At 35.2% G+C, this 15044-nt stretch overlaps 1 protein-coding gene across 1 annotated transcript in view; it reads right to left on the minus strand.

Moving 5' to 3' along the window:
* Positions 1-15044, minus strand: part of CNTN5 (contactin 5) — a 603295-nt gene that overhangs the window by 481909 nt on the left and 106342 nt on the right. Inside the window, exon 2 of the mRNA XM_031066019.1 lies at positions 4428-4526. The gene's annotated coding sequence lies outside the window, so the exon portion shown is untranslated. The remainder of the gene's footprint in view (positions 1-4427; positions 4527-15044) is intronic.

Consider the following 15044-nt stretch of genomic DNA (forward strand, 5'->3'; position numbering starts at 1 on the left):
CTATAATGGCCCTTCACTCTTAATTTCATAAATAAATTTTGATAGCTGTCTCAAGTGCATCTCCAAATGCTTTTCCTGGATCAGCTTAAGAAAGCTAAAGCCCTGATAGAATTACATCTGTCCAGACACATCAAGGGCAACAAGAAAAGCTTCTGTAGGTGTGTCAGTGATAAAAGGAAGGTTAGGGATAGGTCATTAAGGCCATGTTGAATGGCGTTTTGAGCCAGCTGTCTAGTGGAAGGTATGCCAACCCATGGCAGGGAGATAGAACTAGATGATCATCAAGGTCTTTTCCAAATCAAACCATTCTACTGTTCTATAATTCTATGTAGCAAAAATATCACTTCATTCCACAAATATTTATCTAGGAATCTGCTAAAACCAGCATGGTTACAACAAAGGATTACTCAAGTGTGGTTTGGATTGGCATGTCTGGATTTTGGTAGTGGCAGGGCTGCAAGGGTGGCTTCTGTGAGAAACTGCAAGAAGCTTCCTCCATGTCCAATAGAGCCAATGCCAGCTGGCTCCAAGACAGACCCACTGCCGGAGAAGACCAAACCCATCAGTGACAATGTTGGCATGTCTGGGATAAAATATTTAAGGAAAGGGAAAACATCTTCTTCAGAACAAAAGCTACCAGAGATAAAAGTGGAAATATTTGAGAGGATCAACTCTGAAGATGACAACATTAGTGAAGAAGAAGGGAGAGGAGGTACTCCAGGCACCAGAGCTGAGATCCCCCTGCAGCTCATGGTGCAGACAATGGTGAGGCAGCTGTGCCCCTGGAACCCATGGAGCTCGATGGTGGAGCAGAGATCCACCTGCAGCCTGTGGAAGCCCCCACACCAGAACAGGTGCATGAATGTTGCTCATTCAGCAACATGAATGAGGATGTGATCCTATGAGAAATCTGCACCAGAACAAGGTCCTGACAGGATGTGAGGTCCCCTGGAGAGAGGAGTCCATGCTGGAGAAGGTTTGCTGGTAGGACCCCACAGGGGACCCACACTGGGGCAGCCTGATGCTGAAGGACTGTGCCCTATGGAAGGGACCCACACTGGAGCAGTTTGTGAAGAACAGCAGCCTCTGGAAAGGACTCATGATGGAAAAGTTCAGAGTCCTGTCTCCCACGGGAGGGACCCACTAGAAAAGGGGAAGGACATGAGGAGTCCTGTCCTGCCTGTGAGGAGGAAGGAGCAGCAGAGACAGCATGTGATGAGCTGACTGCAGCCTCCATTTCCTGTCCCCCTGTGCCACTGTGGGAGAGGATGTAGAGAAATCGGAAGTATAGTTGAGCCTGGGAAGAAGAAAGGGGTGAGGAAAGTGTTTTTAAGATTTGTTTTTATTTCTCATTTCTCTCATTTGATTTCATTGGTAATAAATTAAATTTCCCCAAGGCAAGTATGTTTTGCCAATGATGATAATTGGCGAGTGATCTCTCCCTCTCCTAATGTCAATCCATGAGTTTTCCACTACATATTGTCTCTGGCAAGCTGAGGATTGGGGAATACAGCAGCTTTGGTGGGCACCTGGCACCCGGCACCTGACCAGGGACAGCCCAACACAAAGTGCTGCATCAGCTTTAGTTTGGTTTCCTTGCTGTTTCAGCTTCAATATGTACAAAATAAGAAGGTAATAAAAATGCAAAAGTTCATGTTTGGTATGCCTGTTGACTTTTCTTCTGATCATCTAATTTTCTTTTGAGAAGAAAAAAACAACCATTATCTTAGAACTCTCTTAGGTAAAGTGACCACTGGCTAATTTATCAGCAAGTACATATGCCAATATTTCCAATTAACACTGCTTTTCCCAGTTTTACAGCATCAATAATTTTTTACATAAAGGAAAATATTTTTGGCTCTATTAGCCAAACAATTCAATATTGAATCCTAATGTAATAAATTCTGCACAGTGGTCTACCTATCTTCCTTTGAATGTATCAGGAATACACCAGTTTGTACAAAAGTCTTCGATCAATATGCTATTTTATTTAAATTAAAAGTGACTTTTTCCCTGAAATTGCATTCTTTGTTATTTTTTATCACTACAGATATTATTTGAAATTTATTTTCTGAAATTTTAAAGTAAATCAGTAATCAAACAAGCACCATGATTTTCCTTAGTGTTGCATATGTTCAGTTTTCACTTGGCACATATAGATATCTTTCAGTTCTTCTAGGAAACAGGAAAGAAACAGTTTATAGCAGCACTCGAAGCAAACATCAGCTACAATTATTTCTCTGGATCACCAAACAAGCATATTAAAAGATTTATTCATTCAACATGCAACAAAGTTCTTTGCCTATGTATGGCTGGCTTCTCTCTGTCTCCTTCACATTCTTAACTTTAGGAAACTCAGTAAGCTCCAGGGACAGTTATTCCTCAGCTATGGTGATCTGAAGAAGGAGCAGCATGTGCAACTTCTGCAAATAGTGTCTGTCAGCCACTTACATTTTTGGAAATAGACACTTTTTCTTCGATACTATGTAAAGCAAATATTTCTTTAAGAATCATAAAATTTTTAGGTACAGTCACCACTGGCAATTGTGAAACCATGCATATTTGGGAAATAAAACTGCAAAAAGCCACACAATTTGTGCTATTGAAAAAAAGGGGTTTTTTTTCTTAGTTCTCTATCCACAAAAAATTTCATTTGTGTCTTCTGAGGTCCAGAATAACCAAGATATAACATAATGAAATTTTGTGCAGAAAGGATTTCTGTTGAATGCATCTTTAACAAATTCCCTTCATTTCAATAATTTTGCAATACTGATATTTGTTGTGTAGTAAAATATTGAGCCTGGAAAAACTTGCAAGCAATGTTTCTGGGGTTTTTTGTTTGCAATAGCATTCTAATCATTATAGACTGTGAGTTTTCCCAGTAGTCCAGAAAAAAATCAATTAACATCTATTGCCTATAAGAGGCAAGAATAAAATTTAAAAGAAAGTCCTGGCTTTATTTCTTCATTTTTGCCTGACTCGGTGACTGATAGGAAAAACCACAGGTCTGACTGTGTCATTAGACAAAGTACCAATACCTTTAAATTAAAGGAGAGCCTTACAGTTACCTGGTATTTCTGCTCAAAGTTTTCTCAATGGCACTGAAATGCATAGTTTAGGAAAGAGAAAGTGACCTTCTGATGCAATTAATTGCAAAACAGATGCTCCAGTGCTTTACACAAACCAGTTATTTTGCCACATTTTACTACTGTGTAGTGCCTGTATGAAATATAAGCAACATAACTTCTGTGTCACTCTCTGATGTCATAGATCATGCCATAAGCTCCATGACACCACACATATTCCTTGCTGCTAATGATGGTGGCACTTCTGAAATAAACTGGGTGGATAATGTCACAAGGATTTCTTACTAAAGTTTGAGTCCTTGCCAGCCTTTGCAGTAGCCTGGGGACACCAGTGATGGATGGAGTTTAGACCAGGTCTCTGCTTTCATAATAAATATGAATATAGTGTTCTACAAGACTGTCTTGGGGTGAGTTCAAAGGTAATTTTACTCATGGAATACTCAATACAGCATCAAAGTCACAAACTAGGCTTTGGCACATATTATGTACCACCAGTAAAATTTGGCAGTTGTACAATTGGGATTTACATAGGCCTCTCCCATCCAACTTTTGGAATGTCTAAAATAAGCACTGGAAAAGGCATTGGCTTAAAAATTTATAATAATTTTATAAAAATAAAAATTGTAATAATGTTACAACAACCATAGTTACTAAAATTAGATTTATTGTCTAGATAACAAACATATATGTTACATTTTTGAGAATAGGCAAGATCATTATGCACTGATTTATCAGCTAAGTCACCAATCATCTAACCTTTTCTATTATTTAAAAATTTCTTGTTCTTTCTTTGCTAGTATTTGAACAGAAACAGCTGAACCTGGCAATGCCAAAACTGAGTGCTTTTCGCAGTGTACACCTGGATGGAAAGTAAACAATGCCTGAGAACAGGAGATTCCCTTCCTTTCTCATACTCTATCACACACGGCAGTATATTTATTTTTTGTTTGCATCTATCAAATTACTGCCGCTACCTCTGCAAAAAAAATACCCCATGTCATTAAAGTCAAACAGGAATTGGAATCAGAGATTTTTAAATACAGTTCAATGAATTTCATTACTTCAAAAGACTGCTACTAGCTTAGACCAGTGTCACTTCATTCTGGTCAAAACAGGGTTCATACTCCAACTATAATTATAAAAACAAAAGCAACAGCTGTTCTGTGTGATTCCACTCAGAAGCAGTTCTCAGACCTGAGTGGTGTGTATTAAAACAACAAATAGCCATCCTGCATCAGAGGCACTTACATACCACCTTTTTGTCACAAATAATTAACTTCCTGAAGTAAGCTTTAAATATAGACCTGTTATCTCGACTGCAACATATCTTTTATACTTTACCTTGATCATTAAAACTGGCAGATTTCACTACAGGAAGCCATGGGGCGGCTTTTTTCCAGTATAAGTTGGACAGAAGATGTTAAACCATATCAGGTCAACCTACAAGATGAATTCAGATATTTTACCTTATGGAGTCAAGTTTAAAATTTAAAGGCTCACTTTCATAAAGACTTTATGGCAAAAAACAGACTAAAAGGCAAAAAAGAAAGTGTTTTTCATATGACATTGTATCTTTTCTGTAATACTGTGAAATAACTAGATTTTACTTTTGTAAAAAAAAATGTAGGGCCATGACACTGGTTTATTTTATGTAGCTACTAAGCAGATGGAAATTGCTTTAAAAATATATGCAGTTGTTTTGATGCTCTTAGTTGGCAAAAACTTTCTAAGGTCTTAAAAATTACTGCCAAATTAGTCCTGTCTTGTGTTTTGATAAATTTTGTCTGAAGTATGAGTTGCTCTTACACAGGACACTGTCTGTGTTCTTGGTTTATGAAATTGTTACCTTAATGTTTTACTCCATGATAAACTGATAAGCAAAATTTGTTTTTCTGTAATATAAGCTTTAAATAAATAGATAGCAGCAAAGAAAAACAAGCAAATAAAAAAGCCACAAAATTGCCTACCACGAAACTCAGAAGCTTTGCAGTTGCAGCTATTTAAATTTTCTCAGGTTTCCTGTCGGAAGTATGTCATTAATAATGATTTGTGGTTCTGGTGGTTAATAACACATACTAGATATTGCTCTCTCTTTCTTAAAATCATTGTTGAGTTTGCATTGTAAGGAAAGTATTTTTGGGCCCACACTGTAAACTAAATAATACCAGATAGACTAAAGTATTAGAACCCTATATACTTATTTGTGAGTCACAGAATAGCTTTGTTTAAGGAACTTCTTTGCTGAAACCCATTCATTCTTAAATTCTGTATGCCGCAAAATATTATGCATCGCAGCATTTTTTGGAAAATCCAATGCAATGAATAAATTAAAATGTAAGTTTTCTTGCAGTGAAAATATTTTCATTTTTTATGTCCAGAAAAGCAAAATTCATATGTGTATTAGACCAATGTTACAAGATCTTTAGTGTATTGTTGAGGTTTTTGTTTCCACATGGCAACACTAGTGTTAATTATAGTTTCTTTTTTATAACAGTCAAGCCCACAATATCATTATGATTTAGAAGAAACTGTTTAGAAATCAGAAGAATTCATAATTCACTGCAATTGAGGAACTCTTATCAACTGTTTAACTGCTTTACTACATACTGTTGGATTGGGCTTTGGCTCATTCTTCATATACGATCCATTTAATCAAGCTTGATCAAAAGCAAGACTACAAATCCATAGTATCACAAAATATACATGATTTAACTATAGACTTGGCCTTATTTTATGTCAAAGTAACCCAAGTGCAATATTGAAATGTTCTGATAGAAACAAGAATAATTTTTATTGTATCAAAATTCTAAGCACATAATAGGAACATTTGGAAAAATAGAGAACTTTCTACCTTATGGGGATTTTCAGTGAAAATTGATTTCTCAGTTATTATGGGTCAAGTCAGTCAAAACTTCATGACCGAATAAAAAAGTAGTTCAATGCTAAAAAAAATAATTCAAAATCTCCTCCATAATTATGTTTGTCCCTTCCCTTCCCTTCCCTTCCCTTCCCTTCCCTTCCCTTCCCTTCCCTTCCCTTCCCTTCCCTTCCCTCTCTCTCCTTTTCCTTTCTATCAGAGAAAGAATATTTATAATCAGTACAGAATAGGCAAAGTATAATGAACAATTAAGGTTCTTGAGACTTCACTGAGTTTTATATTTCTTTTGTTTTTATACCTCTAGTGATACATTTAATCATTATTTCTAAGTCTAAAATGAGCCAGGTAAGTTGCCTCCTGGAGGTGCTATTCTCAATGATTTCTTTAAATTCTCAAAAAAAAAAAAAGCATTTGAGGAGATCTTGCCAGTTTAGAGATGTCTAGATGATAGAATATTACACGTTATGTAATCCTATTTAAAAACGTATTCAAGTCTTCAAAATGTTAATGTACTGACAGCATCATCACTTTCAAAATCAGGTTGGAAAACTCACTTATATGCTCTTCATGACTTCCTGGATGAGTCTGAATCTTCACAGACAGCTCAGAAAGCCCATGTACCTTTAAGAAGCCTTTGAGAGGATGAATTTACATTCCAGTACACTTTTGTTGATCTTCAGGATGGAGATCAGGAAAAATTCCGGAAAATATGTAATTTTACACATTCTGTGGAATTTTTTCTTGCTTACTCTACTTAATTTTCCTGAGTAGTCTTTGACATCTTTAGTCAAGCCTACAGTATCAAAGTGAGCGATCCAGAAGGGATGGATTCCCATGTCATAACCCTCACCTGTATAAAGCGCAGTCCTATGGCTGGTGCAGTTGACTTATATATCAATTTTCTAGACACAGGTTGTATTTATAGCCACATGGAATATATGTGTGTACTACTGAAGCATAAGTTTGGGGCTACACACTTGCAGATACTGTTTCTGAGCATCCTTCTGAGACAACTTTGGCCTGTGACAATTAGCGTTCTATGCCATAAAACCCAGTTCCATGGTCCATTCTCAATAGGCTAACCTGTGCTGGGGGATGGAGATTTACATCACAGGTGTTAGTGGCAATATGTCTTGGCCACTAGATTTATTAGGCTAGGAATAACCCAGAACTCTTTAGGAGCAGAAGCAAAATGTTAATTTTAGGTAGTATGAAACCTGAAATTGTAAAATAAGGCTGAAATAACCAATTTGAGGTAGGAAAATACTCCAGTAGTGTTGACAATTACTGAGAAATATTAACAATGGAAAATACATCACTTGTATTTTATATACTTTTACATTATTCTACAGTGTCCTTTGAGTAGGAACATCCAACTATCTATATTTTCCAAATATATTCAGGGTTTGCAGAGAACTACATGAGAAGAATATAAAATTATAATTTTTTTCTTAAAATTTAACAAAACCCCCACATTTAAAATTTTATAACTTTTTTTTTATTGATGCTTGTTTATTTTTAATTTCTTGCATTTTCCGACTGAAAAAGTTGGCATTTTGTTCATACAGAGATTTTTTTTATGCTTTATGAGAAATCAATTAAATTATGATTTAGACTTTGCAGGGAGTTAATGGATAGCAATTTAAGGAATTATTGCTGTGCTTCAAGTATCAAGTATCTTATTCTTCCTACATAATTTCTGTATTCCTACCACTTAAGCAGCTATTAGGAAGTGCTCCTGACACAGTCTTATGTTGTGTATCTGCAGAATTACACCCCGTTGCTTCAAATCCAGATGTTTTATATTGGTTACCATAGAATTTAAGATATGAGGTAAGGCCATTATATAAAGGTAGTGTAGTGTCATTTATTTAGGGAAAAAATCAAACACAAGACAACAGATTTTAAATTAAAATGATTATCAGGACAAAAAAAAAAATTAAATTTGCTCAGGAAGCTTAGGAATAACATTATTCAGTGAAACAGACTGAAATAATTGCATATCTGAAGGCATTCTGTATGCTAAAAGCAGCTGTGATCCAAATGGATGCATGAGCTATGTGGGAAAAAATGCCTCTGATTAGATGCAAGTAATGAAATAATGGAATAAGCAGCACTTCCCATGCATCAAGGAAGGGGTACTGAGGTGTTTTTAGGTGCTAAAGCGCTACTTAGGTGACTCAAAGCAGCCATAAACTTCACATATGGATTCCTTACCCTGAACATTCTAGGGAATCTGACCTTTTTGAGTAAGAAGCTGTTGCCAGTTACAGTCTCCTTGCTATTTAGACTTATTTACGAAAAAAATTTAAACATTTACTGGGATTTTTTTTGGTGTAGATGATTTTTTTTTCCAATAAAGATTTTTTTTCCCCATTTCACAACTGAAGCACTCCAGAGAGACTATGAAGCAAGAGACCAGAACTAGATGCCTTTCTGGCAGTTCTTTCACTTCACAATTGCTGTTGTTCATTTTGCAAGTCTATTATAATTACACTACATGTGGCCATTACTGCTTTCTAAAGAGTGTTATAGTCAACCACTTGCTTACTTTCATCTTTTACCTGCGAAAAATCTAAATGATGATGTTTAGCTTGTCTCTCTATAACAAAAATGTATACATTATGTATGTGAATATTCTGGTTTATGATCCTTTCGAAACAAAATGTGTTCTTTAAAAATGTATCTAGCATATGGGCATTAGAATTGACTTTGCTTTGTCATGCCTGGCCATGGATAAGTGGAAAGTATGAGATCACAACCAAGTCTACCAAGTCCTATCCTAGTTAATAATCCAAGTGGAAGTGGAGAATCCATGGTCAGCAACTCTCTTTGGTTTCCATATGGCATCACAAACAAGAGACATCATGATTCACATTTCACAACCTCACTGTCTGAAGTAAAGAGTTGCTACACTGCAAATATAAATTTATCTAAAATGTACCAAGAGAAAAATCTTCAAGAATTCTTGGCTGTCTCTAAATGTTTAGATTTGTAATCTGTTCTGAGTAATAATTATTTAACCTCTCTGTGAAAAAGAGGACCTTTGACTAATAGGCTTCACACTGCATACTGACATTTCAGAAGGTTGCTATATTAGTTCTATCATTCAGAGCCATGAATTATTGAATCGGCTATGTATCCCCCTTCAAACTACTGAACTACTCACCTTGTACTGATGCAAATATCTAATAAATAAGCGGAATGTAAAATGTCTTTATTCAGCTTTAAAAGAAGGTTATAAAGTTTTAGTAGAGACTCTACAATGACTAGTGCTAGGTAGTAAATTTTGTTTGTAGCTTTCAGGATCTGCCATATCCAAATTAGTTTCAGCTTAATACTTAATGGAGATTATACATTCATTTTCAAGGTAAAAATTGCTGCTGTCCTTCCAGTGGTTCTTTGACACCTTTGTACTTTAAACCTCAATGTGCTCTTCCAAGGAGCAGAACTGTCCTTTACCTTCCTTTTATTTCACAGATTCACAGAATATTCTGAGTTGGAAGGGACCCACAAGTATCATCAAGTCCAGCTCTTAAGTAAATGGCCTGTACAGGAATTGAATTCAAAATCTTGGTGTTATTTGCACCATGTTCTGACCAACTGAGATAATTTACTAGAGGTTTTAATTATTTCGTAAGTTAATATTTGTGCAAATCAAGAAAAATTGTGGCAATAATTGCAGCTGCACCATGGAGAGAAAAATGGGGTACTGTTAATTTTCCAAAAAACCATTTTTCATTGAGATTAAAAGCTCTTAGGGACAAAAAAAGATTATAGACATTCTAAAGCATACCCCCCAACATTAGCTTTTAATGGCATGTAGAGTCTGCTGTAAAGATTGGCAGCATTACACAGGGTACATGAGATATTACATATGAGATATTACAAATGAACTGTAGAGTATTCTGATAGAGTAGCTTCAAAATACAGATAGCTGGAAAAATTTTGATTGCAAGGCATTCTGCTGCAGTGGGAAATTTCTTTATCAAGAAAATCAAAAGAGATTTTGGTCAACTTATCCTGTTTGCTTTTGTTAACTGGGCACAGATATTTAATTTTTTTTTTTTTTGTAGGAAATATAATAGATCAACTACTCAGATAGTGATACGGGATGTGCAACACAAAACATTAACAAGAGGATAAGGAAGTATTGGAATATTTCCCCATTCAAACTCACATAGAAAAATAGCAAGAGCAGTAATTATTTACACCTGGGCTATTTTCTCTGAAGAGAGGCACTATACTAGAACATATTTTTGAGACTCATTTTGGTGATAAAGAGTGGTTTTTCAGTCTCTTTAGATCATCCACATATATTTTTCATTTGAGAAGCTTCGAATTTTCTCTTAGACAAATTAGAAATTTTCTGAGAATTGCTAAAATGTTTTTATTTCTCATGTAACATAAAAAACCCCACCCAGCACCACTGTGGTTTTATGGAAATGAAGTTTAATGGAAAACTTAGAAATCATAGAACATCATTTTCACATTATAACACATGAAAACAAAATTAGAGATCCTGATCAGTTCCTTTTTTGCCTGGAAACATGGAAGTTCTTAACCAGGCATTTAGCTGAAATTTTGAAATCCAAATGTCTACAGAAAAACTTGCTTGATAATTTGGGAACACCTGTATGGAAGCAACTACAGAACAATAAAAACTCCTTTGCCCTAGATCTTGGGAGAATGTGTGTCTGTCTTAAAGAATTGAGCTCAGTAACTCAGCACTGGCTGGAGGTCTAAGACAGGAATGAGCACCAAGAGCAGCACGTTGATGCCTGTGAGACTCCCAAGAGAATGCAGATTCAGCATCAGCCTCTCTTTTTGCACTACATTGGGGTAAGGAAGTCCTGAAGTCACTGAGCTGTTGGTGGGCAAATTTACCTGCAAGTTTTAGAGCTTAATCTGCAATCCTGGCCTTGGAGTTGGCTGTAACACCTGAAATAGGTCACATCAGAGCAAGCTGGAGTGTATCTATAGTATACTGAAGCCATTTGTGTGACTGCAGTGCTGAAGCACTTTTATTTTTATCCATTGCACAAAATTTTTATGCTTCACTCATAACTGGCAGGAAAAAAACCCATTATCTCTTCCATAGTTGTTAAGTGCCCTAATTACTTACTTCAAATGACACAGCTCTTCCAGAAAACTTTTAGAATAGCATTGAAAGCTCTCATCAGCTTACATGTGAAAGCCAAATGTACAGGCTCTAATTCATTGATACTTTGTAAAATTATGTAGGTCCTCAATAGGTCCCACAAATAATTTAAGTATGGCGTGATTTCATTTAAACTTCATAAGCAATGTGATGTAAAACCTTTCAAGTAGGAAATTCTGTTTGTTTTTTTTTTATTGACACAGTTCCAACCTGTGACTTCTCTTGTTCAAACCTTTATCAATATGCAGTTTCTTCACAAACCATTCCAAATACTCATTTTTTTTCATGTCTAAGGACCAAACCTAGCATAAATAGCTGTCTTTTTTTTTTTTTTTAAGTCACAAGATCCTCTTTCATTTAAACTGTAAAGTTCTGGGGGTTTTGGGGTGCTCTGTTACAGCCATCCAGCAGTAGGGCTGTGTACATATAAAGAGATTTAGGGTATTGATTACAGAGAGAAGAAACATATGAAGAATATTTCTTGAATGTTACTTTTATCAAAGAGGTTTATGGGATCCCTTTCTGCAAAATATTATGGTAGTAATGAATTATATGATAATTTTTATAAGATCTTTTGTGTTCAACTTCCTTATACCTGAGCATTGCAATTTTCAGCCTTCATAAAATTTCAAGGTAATACACAGAAATAAACTTGTATGATTCAGTAGAATGATCCAATATAATGTGTAATTATCACCTAGTTTCCTTTGGAATATTATTGAATTTTAGTGATTTTGTGTGGCCAGTGAAACTATAAAGGTTATAGAAGATAATCACCTTATTGGTTTGAACCCTCTGTTATATTTTCATTCCTATCTTTCTTTTTATTCTGTTTTAAAAATGGCTACCCTCTGTGATAACATTTCTTAGTATTCTCATTTTGTTTTTAATGAAGGTTAGTTACTTTTTTTCTCAAAGTCCTGATGCATGTCAGTTAATCAAAAATTAATTAATGCCAATGCAAGTATGCATCAGGTGAGGTAAGTTTGAAGAACATGCAAAAAACCAAATTATACTCACAGAAGTGATGGCACATTAGTTCCCTGACTGTCTCTCCATCACTACTCTGGCAAATCTGTGTTTGTACATTCTATTTTTCTGTGAAATGCTCTACATAGTCACAACAGTGATTAGCAAGAAATCTGGACTATTCTAGAGAATCTCTATGTGAATGGGATGGAATGGACTAAGGTAAAGCCATTTTTGAAAAGTTTCCTGATTTATTGTCATTCAAGTGTCTGTATTTGCATTTTGACAATATTCATCTACATAGAAAAATACAATTTGAAAAATTAAGTACAAGGCATTCGACTATAAACTTAGTATGAGTTCATGCTTTGAAAAGACAGCAATACTCAAAAAGTGTATGTGAGAAAAATGGGTACATATCATATAAATTAATTTTGTCTCCAGGTACCAAGTTCAATTTGCAAACAATTTACATATGTTGTATAGAAAATTCACTACACAAAGATTTTCTCCACTATTTAGGTACTGCTACATGACACTTATCCTACCCTTGAGATTAAAAATTATTCTGAATATCTTCTACTACAATATGTAGATTTTGTCCTCTTTAAAAAGTTCTCAGGAGAAAGGGGTAAAATGAAAGATAATTCCTACTTTGATTCTGTACTTTGGGAAAACAATCACACCATTACATACTTACACAGTGTTGTGAGCTTTATTAAGTGATTTTCTCTCTATTTTTAATTCCCATAACTTGCCTGCATTTCAAAAGGCTCTCTGGATCCGAGCCAGTTAAGAATCCAATCACATGCTTGGCTTTGCACACGTGCAAAATCTTCTGCGCATTCTGCCTTTGACATACATTTTTAAACTATTTCCAAGGAGAGTCAGGGCAAAGTTATCGAGTCAGTGTGTGCATACTCACTCTGTACATGCAAAAGAGAGCAAAGATCAGTGCCACCAGCAGCTCCATGGCTGGCACAAGCTGGCTATGCTCAGAGGGGCCAGGCACTGGATTGTCTGCCAGAAGTATCAAAGTCAGCATGATTTACTAAATTAAGAAAAAATAATGCATATATATATATATATATAGTTAGAATTTATATGATGCTTTACAACATTAGAACCAAACACCTCTGCCCATAATGATTCCACAATATATCTTAGTACAACTAATATGTCCTGTAAAGAGAGAAAGATGCTCTTAATATCATCTAAAATACTGAACTCTATGTAGAAAACAAACCTGAATTTCAAAAGTACCCTTTCCTTATAGAAGAACTTCATCAAGAAGTAGAAATAAGTTTTTTCTAAAGTTCAAAATTTTTCAAAGAACAGGAGATACAGCTAAAAAAATATGCTGGATTTAAGTATTGAAGACAAGAAAAATTATTCCATAAAAAGACGTACAAATACTTAAATTAAATACAGACCAACCTATAGGCTATGTTATGTTTATGTCATCATTATCAAAGTATGATGGTTGCTTTAAAATACAGGTAGATATTTTTATGATGGGAAAAATATTAGGCCAAAATAGGGGGGTGAAATTACATCAGATTTATTTGAGACCACAAGCTTAAGGTCTTAAGTCTTTGCAATATGAGCAAGATCTGTAACTAACAGATTGCATTTCTTAGTCTTCTGAAGTCTGATGCAGTGTAGATGACAAAGTATTTTCAACCTCTCATCTTGTGTGTGGGAATATAGTTTAATTATTTCCTGAGTTTATTATATATCCACTTGGAAAGCAAGTACTTGATGAGTCAGATTGTATATAACAGGGCTTCAAACAGGGGTTTCAAATTTGCATACAGGCCCGCAATAAAAATATTCCATGGTGGAATTAGCCATCTTTGCCTTTTTCACTGATGCATGAAAAATCTAGCAATATTCCCTTTTTAAGTAATGAGAATACAAAATTTAATTATTTTTGCTGTACATGATAAGCAGTACATTTGAAGGCATATGATTATGATATTTTTCTCTGCAAGTCTAGGGGTGGTTGGACTGTTTTAGAATTTGTTTTTTAAGTTCAGTTAATCTTTTGTCACTAAAACCATTGTTTGTATATATTTTAAGCAACTTTCTCAATGCTGGATCAAAAAATACTTTCTAGAACTGCAACAGAGTTCATGAGGTTGCTCTGTGATTTGCTGAAGACCTTTTATGTATAATGAGGTCCTATCTTCAGAGTGCATGCCATATATTTACAATAGAAACTATTTGAAGCCAGTAGTCCTTTCTTGTTTAAATGTAGCAAGGGCATTGACCCAGTGTCATGTCCTTGAATTCAAGAGGCTCATACTCATAGCAGAAGACAGCACCTCCTATGAAAATTCACAAGGAAGAAAAAACTTAAATTAACTAAAGGTTATTTTGAAACACTGTAGTTTTTTATGGTACATGAGATGTTTTACAGAAGACTACTTTGTATGTATACAGTTGGCACCAGAGTTTGAGTTTTGCTTTCATTAGCATAGCACTGATGAAGAATATAAATGTTACGGAATAGCTACTAAATCCTTTCAGAAAATGAGGATAAAAACAACAAATAAACAATCAAAAAGACCCCAGCACTTCAAGGAATGTATTAGAGCAGATATAACAGTGGTAAAAAGATGCTGAGTTTGAATATTTTACTTATGTGGAATTAGAAGTACTTTTCTCCTCTCCCCTGCAACCCCTGCCCCCCTTCCCCTGCCCCCATCACGAGCAACGCCTTTGGCAGAACCATATTTTAAAAAGCAATTAATTGTAATTTCAAAAATAGTAGTCAGTACACTGCACACTGAAGGTTAATCCTTTGGGTATTAATTTAGTTTTATCACAGAGCAGACAGAATGCCTGTATTCATTTCACTGCATTTAATATACTATCAAAACTAAGGTCTCTATAAACAAAAATATCTTTGAAAGCGCTACAACTTAGTTGGTGCAAAAGTAAATAA

This window comes from Geospiza fortis, unplaced genomic scaffold (genome assembly GCF_000277835.1).
Source record: "Geospiza fortis unplaced genomic scaffold, GeoFor_1.0 scaffold16, whole genome shotgun sequence".
NCBI lineage: Eukaryota > Metazoa > Chordata > Aves > Passeriformes > Thraupidae > Geospiza > Geospiza fortis.